This window comes from Penaeus japonicus, unplaced genomic scaffold (assembly GCF_977035675.1).
Source record: "Penaeus japonicus unplaced genomic scaffold, GWHDUDI00000001_assembly GWHDUDI00000002, whole genome shotgun sequence".
Classification (NCBI taxonomy): Eukaryota; Metazoa; Arthropoda; class Malacostraca; order Decapoda; family Penaeidae; genus Penaeus; species Penaeus japonicus.
This window is the reverse complement of record NW_028234404.1, coordinates 5,337,285-5,344,784: the sequence shown is the minus strand read 5'-3', so window position 1 is coordinate 5,344,784 and position 7,500 is coordinate 5,337,285. Positions and strand designations below refer to the sequence as shown.

The 7,500-nt window shown below is 38.7% G+C and overlaps 1 protein-coding gene across 2 annotated transcripts in view; it reads left to right on the top strand.

The window, feature by feature from the left end:
* The window catches only part of Trhn (tryptophan hydroxylase), a 55,142-nt gene that overhangs the window by 19,537 nt on the left and 28,105 nt on the right, over positions 1 to 7,500 (top strand). The window lies entirely within an intron of this gene.

The window sequence follows — 7,500 nt, the reverse complement described above, 5'->3', positions numbered from 1 at the left end:
AGAGAGATGAGAGAGAGAGAGAGAGAGAGAGAGAGTGAGAGAGAGTGGAGACGAGAGAGAGAGTGTAGAGAGAGAGAGAGAGGAGAGAGTGACGAGAGAGACGAGGAGTGTGGAGTTGAGAGAGGAGAGAGAGGGAGAGAGATGAGAGAGAGGACGGACAGGACAGAGAGAGAGAGAGAGGAGAGCAGAGAGAGAGAAAATAGAAGCAGAGAAAAGACGAGAGAAAAAAGAAGAAAAGAAAGAGAAAAAAGAGGAGAGAGAGAAAGAGAGAGAGAGGAGGAGGGAGGAGGAGGGGAGAGGAGTGGAGAGAGTGGGATGGAGAGGAGATGAGAGAGAGATAGAGAGACGTGAGAGAGAGGAGAGAAAAGAGAAAAAGAGAGAGAAAGAGAAAGAATAGAAAAGAAAAGAGAGAGAGAGAGAGAGAGAGAGATGATGAGAGAGGGAGAGAGAGAGAGAGAGAGAGAGAGAGAGAGAGAGAGAGAGAGAGAGAGACGGACAGACAGAGAGAGAGAGAGAGAGAGAGAGAAAAGAGAGAAAAAGAGAGAGAAAAAAGAAAAGAAAAGAGAGAGAGAGAGAGAGAGAGAGAGAGATAGAGAGAGGGATAAATAGAAATTTAGATAGATAGATAGATAGATAGGTAGAGAGAGAGGGGGGGGGGGATAGATAGAAATGTAGATAGATAGGTAGGTAGAGAGACAGAGAGAGAGAGAGAGAGAGAGAGAGAGAGAGAGAGAGAGAGAGAGAGAGAGAGAGAGAGAGAGAGAGAGAGAGAGAGAGAGAGAGAGAGGAGATGCAGAATGGAGTGAGAGAGAGGAGAAGAGATGGAGATGGAGGAGCGAGGAGAGAGGAGAGAGAGAGGAGAGAGATGAAGAGAGAGATTGGATGAGAGAGAGAAGAGAGAGGAAAGAAGGCGGAAAGAGAGAGAGAGAGAGAGAGAGAGAGAGAGAGAAAGAGCGAAAGTAGGAAGGGACACCACCCGGCGACCAGCAAAGTTAGCTCGGACCTTGCCGCTATAACATAATTTACACAACACATCAAACTTCGTCAGGAGTTACCATGACCCACCCCCCCTCTCTGCCCTCTACCCCACCCCTTTACCCCCTCCCAGCCACTCTACCCTCCTCCCTCCCCCTTCATCAACCCCCTTTGCTTTGAAGATGCAGAACGTGCATATCTCACATGATATACTCACATGCACGTAGTCATTTGCGCACATACATACACACACAAACATAACCAAGCACTTATACGAACACACACCTATGCACAAGCATAACTTACGGTAGGTCAGTACATACACTGAGACATTTACATACACACACGCACATAAACACACACACATGAACAACAATAACAAATACACACTCAAACTCACAAATCACAAACATATACACCCACATTAATAAAACGCAAACAAACGCACATAAACAAGCAACACAAACAAATATACCCAAACTCACACACTTAAACAACACAGAAAACGCACATAAACTTACATATCGCAAACACACACACACAAATAAACAACAAAGACATCCAAACTCACAAAACACAAACAAACACACACACAAACAAAGAATACAAACAAACACACACTCAAACACAAACAAACACACATAAACAAAGAATACAAACAAACACACACTCAAGCACAAACAAACACTCACAAACAAAGAATACAAACACACACACACTCAAACACAAACAAACACACACACAAAATCTCCCAAACAAATAAAATCCCACGACAGAAAATATCTAAAAAAACAAAGCGAACGCTAAGCACTCCCTTCTAATTACTAGAAGCAAAAGCAAACACACACAAACAAACAATACAAACAAACAAAATCCTACGACAGAAAATATCTAAAAAAAAATCCTAACAAAGCGAACGCTCAGTACTCCCTTCTAATTACAAGAAGCAAAAGCAAACAAACCCACAAACAAACACACACTCAAACACACACAAACAAACTCCTAAACAAACAAAATCCCAAACAAACAAAATCCCACGACAGAAAATATCTAAAAAAAAAACAAAGCGAACGCTAATTACTAGAAGCACAAGCAAACACACACAAACAAACTCCCAAACAAACAAAATCCCACGACAGAAAATATCTAAAAAAAAAAAAAAAAAAAAAAGTGAACGCTAAGCACTCCCTTCTAATTACAAGAAACAAAAGCAAACACACACACAAACAAACACACACAAACAAACTCCCAAACAAACAAAATCCCACGACAGAAAATATCTAAAAACAAAACAAAAACAAAGTGAACGCTAAGCACTCCCTTTTTAATTACTAGAAGCAAACGCAACACGGGGGAGTGGCGGCGATGGGTAGAAGATTCATGATGGCTAAATTATCTAACTTTGAGACAATTAAGTCAACAAATAGCTCTTAACTTCTTGGAGATGCGGAGATGATTATCGGGTCGCCCTTATTTCCTCTCGTGTGTTGTCGTGTCTTGAAGGTTTTGGTCGTTTTGTCGTTTTGTCGTTTTGTCTTTCTCTCTTTTTCTTATTACGTATCTGCGTTTTTGTTTGTTTCTTTCTCTGTCTATCTGTCTGTCTTTCTCTCTCTTTCTCTCTCTTTCTCTTTCTCTCAGTCTCTCTCTCTCAGTCTCTCTCTCTCTCTCTCTCTCTCTCTCTCTCTCTCTCTCTCTTTCTCTCTCTCTCTCTCTCTCTCTCTCTCTCTCTCTCTCTCTCTCTCTCTCTCTCTCTCTCTCTCTCTCTCTCTCTCTCTCTCTCTCTCTCTCTCTCTCTCTCTCTTGCTTTATCTGTCTTTATCTATCTATGTTTATCTCTAGACATATGTATTTATTTATTCTTATTCATATCATGTATTCATATTTTTTTCTATACATTTCATCCCTCATCCCTTTTTTCCTCCCCTTTTCTCTTTAGTTATTCCCCCCCCCCCCCCCGGCTCTCTCTCCTCACTCCCCTTTTCTCCCCCTTTCTCCCCCTTCCATTTCTCCTCTCTCTCTCTCTCTCTTTCACTCTCCTCTTCCCCTTTCTCTCCCCCTCCTTCTCTCTCTCTCACTCAACTCCCTTCCCCTTCTCACTCCTTCTCACTCCCCCAACCTATACCCCCCCCCCCCCCTCATTCTCTCCCCCCACTCCCCCCCCCTCCCACCCGTCCTTCCCCCCCCGTAATCAGACTCCTTCTAAGTTTATACAGATTGCCGTCAGAAAAAAAAAAAAAAATCAAGAAGTTTCAAGATAAACCGGTGGCCATTTGCTGATTCCTTGAACTAATCAGGATAAAAAAGAAAAATCAATATGGGCGTTCGTCTGTATGGGCGTGGGGTTTTATTGGTGGTTGGATTGATCTATTTGGGGATTCAATTGGTTGGATTGGATTGTGTTGACGTTATCGAGGTATGAAGATAAGTGTACTCATCTACATATGTAAACATACACGCATACACACACACAAACATGTATATGCACTAACACACATACACTCATCTATACACACAAGCTTGTACACATATACACACAAGCTTGTACACATATACACACAAACAAATTTACAAACACACACACATAAAAAAAAACACACACACACATACACAAACACACACTTACACATAAAAAAACAACTTACGAACACGCATTTGCACACACACAAAAACTTACAAACACAACACAAACAGTAAAAAAAAAATAGAGATTTTTCGCCATACAACAAAGAAAAACAAACAAATACTTCCCTCTTCTGTAATTACTTTGGGATTAGTGATGGAAGAATCTATGAACAAAGACTTTTATTTGACATTTTGTTTATTTCTCTCATTCTTCTTTTGTTTTTCTTTAATTTCTTTCTTCTTGTCTTTTTGTTCTTCCTATTTTTTAAATTATTTCTTATTCATTACTATTTTCCACTTTTTTTTTTCTCTATCTCCCTCTATCTCTCTCTTGCTTCCCCCCTTATTTGTCTTAATTCTTTTTCTATCTCCCTCTATTTCACTCTTGCTTCTCCCCTTATTTGTCTTATTTCTTTTTCTATCTCCCTCTATCTCTCTCTTGCTTCCTCCCTTATTTGTCTTATTTCTTCCCCCCTCATTTTCTATCTTTCTTACTCTCTCTCTCTTTTCTTCCTACGTCATCCTACTCTCTACTCACTCTAGATCATGGAAGTTATCCCCGAACCTCCTAGTCTATGGAAACTCATGACTGATCTTGTCCGCCCGCTTGCCTATCCCCATTGCAAGCAAGAAGGAGTTTGGAGCCGATCCGTTAAATATATGGAAAATGATTAATATTTCCGTTAGATATTCGAAAATGGAGAAATATCTAGAGGTTATTATTATCATTTTTTTTTTCAATCATATGCTAGCGGGTAAGATTTTGAAAGTATGGATACGTAGCGAGGAATGATGCAAATTGAATATGCAGCAAAAAAAAAAAAAAAACAAAAAAAAAGAAAAAAAAAATGGATATTGACTCAAAGAAGAAGGAGAATGACAATAATAATAACGATGATAATGATAATAATAATAATGATCATGATAAATAGAAGGATAGTAATAGCAATTCCTAGTGCACTCCTCAACGCTGTCCCCAGACATATCCTACACACTCTAAAAACTCCTCTTCCACACCCGACTCCTTCATATAAAGCCACAATATCTCATGAGCTTTCCCGTCCTCCTGTCATGAGCTTTCCCGTCCTCCTGTCATGAGCTTTCCCGTCCTCCTGTCATGAGCTTTCCCGTCCTCCTGTCATGAGCTTTCCCGTCCGCCTGTCATGAGCTTTCCCGTCCTCCTGTCATGAGCTTTCCCGTCCACCTGTCATGAGCTTTCCCGTCCTCCTGTCATGAGCTTTCCCGTCCTGTCACGAGCTTTCCCGTCCTCCTGTCATGAGCTTTCCCGTCCTCCTGTCATGAGCTTTCCCGTCCTCCTGTCATGAGCTTTCCCGTCCTCCTGTCATGAGCTTTCCCGTCCTCCTGTCATGAGCTTTCCCGTCCTCCTGTCATGAGCTTTCCCGTCCTCCTGTCATGAGCTTTCCCGTCCTCCTGTCATGAGCTTTCCCGTCCTCGTGTCATGAGCTTTCCCGTCCTCGTGTCATGAGCTTTCCCGTCCTCCTGTCATGAGCTTCCCCGTCCACCTGTCATGAGCTTTCCCGTCCTCCTGTCATGAGCTTTCCCGTCCACCTGTCATGAGCTTTCCCGTCCTCCTGTCATGAGCTTTCTCTAAATCCGCACAATGTCAACTCTCCGTCAACTCCCAGAGTAAACATCGTATGTTAAGAACTCCTCCTTGCCTTGTAACCATATTGCTGACAAATCTTCACCTCTCCTCTCGGTCTAATTTCCACTAACTTTTCCCCATAACTCCATGCTGTAGTTAAGCAATCTTATGCCCTCTAATACAGCTTTTCGACAGCTCTTCTATACATAAATATATATACACACCTCTTCTACAGCTCCTATATAGCTCTTCTACAGCTCTTCTTCAACATCTTTTCTATATATAAATATATATACACAGCTCTTCTACAGCTCTTATATAGGTCGTATACAGCTCTCTTTATATTGTCTTCGTCCTTAAATGTAGGAACCAATATATTTGATATGCTCTCCTCGGGCCTTCATTCATTTTTCATTCCTGTTAAACAATCTGGTGCATAATTCCGTTGGCATCTCCGAGGAATTTTGAGGAGTTTGTTTGATGCAAGTTGTAGTCTGCAATGATGTAACCATCAATGATAATTGCATAAGAATATTCGGATGTATACACACACATACCTACCTACATACAAAAAGAGAAACATACATACTTTTCATTTTAATATTCTTAAAATTCGATAAGCAGTAGCAATACTGACATTTCTGTCACTATTATGATAATCATAACTATGATAATGACCTCATGAAAACCACAAAAAAAATATATTTAAAGAGAGAGAGAAAGCAATACGTCAGTAATAATAATAATAATAATAATAATAATAAACGAAAGCCTGCCTCAGCGTTCTAAAAGAAAATTGATATCCTTCCGCTAACAATCCATTTTCAATGAGGGTTCGCACTGGTAAAAGACTCCTTGGCAACCCACCCATAAAATCTCACTGCAATCCGTCATCAACTTTTGGCGCAATCTCGCTCACACATCAATCAACGCCGCGGGAAAAAAAAAAAAAAAAAAAAAAAAAAAAAAAAAAAAAAAAAAAAATTGAACTCTTCTGAACGTCAGAAGAGATAATCGCGATTTTCTTCTCTTCTCTTTCCTTCTCGTCGCCTTCTTCTTCTTCTTCTTCTTCTTCCTCTCTTTCCTTCATCATCATCTCCTTTTTCTTCTTCTTTCTTTTCTTCATCATCATCTCCTTTCTACTTTTCTTCATCATCATCTTCTCCTGTTTTTTTTTTCTTCTTTTTCTTCTTCCTCTCTTTCCTTCATCATCATCTCCTTTTTCTTCTACTTCCTTCCCTTCATCATCATCTCCTTTTTCTTCTTCTTTCTTTTCAACATCATCATCTTCTTCTTCTCCATTTTTCTTCTCTTCCTCTTCTTCTTCCTCTTCTTCTTTTTCCTGTTCTACATCATCATCTTCTTATCATTATTATTGTTATTCTGATTATTATCATTACCATTAACATTATCATTGCTATTACTATCATTCTCCTTCTATTTATCATTATTATTTTGATTATTATCATTATCATTATTATCATTCTCCTCCTTCAAGCTTCTCCAATTATTAATACCCTATGTGTTTTTTTTTTTTTTTTTTTTTTTTTTTTTTACTGCATCACTCCTCACTACGTGTCCATACTTTCAAAATAATATATATTAAATCCATTTCCGAACAAACCTTACCCGCTTGCATCTGATATTACTCCATTATCGAATATCTAACGGAAATATTAATCCATTGCCAAATATCTAACGGAAATGTTAATTCTTTTCCATTTATCCAATGGATAAATTATTCCGTTCCGAATATCTAACGGAATTGCTCCGTTTTTTTTTAATATCTAACGGAAGTATAAATCACTTTCCATTTATCTAACGGAAAATATTACTCCTTTTCCGTTTATCTAACGGAAATATTACTCGATTTATGATTATATTACGGAAATGTCAATCCATTTCCGAATATCTACGAAAATTATCAATCGGAAATATTTTCTCTTTCGAATATCTAACGAAAATCTAATCGGAATATATACTCCATTTTCCGAACATACTAACGAATATTAATCGAAAGATTACTCAATTTCCGGAATATCTTACGAAAATACTAATATGGAAAATATTCTCCATTTCCATTTACCCTAACGAAAAATATTAATCGGAAATATTTACTCCATTTCCGAATATCTAACGGAAATATCAATCGGAAATATTTACTCCATTTCCGAATATCTAACGAAAATATTAATCGGAAATATTTACTCCATTTCCGAATATCTAACGAAAATATTAATCGGAAATATTTACTCCATTTCCGAATATCTAACGAAAATATTAATCGGAAATATTTA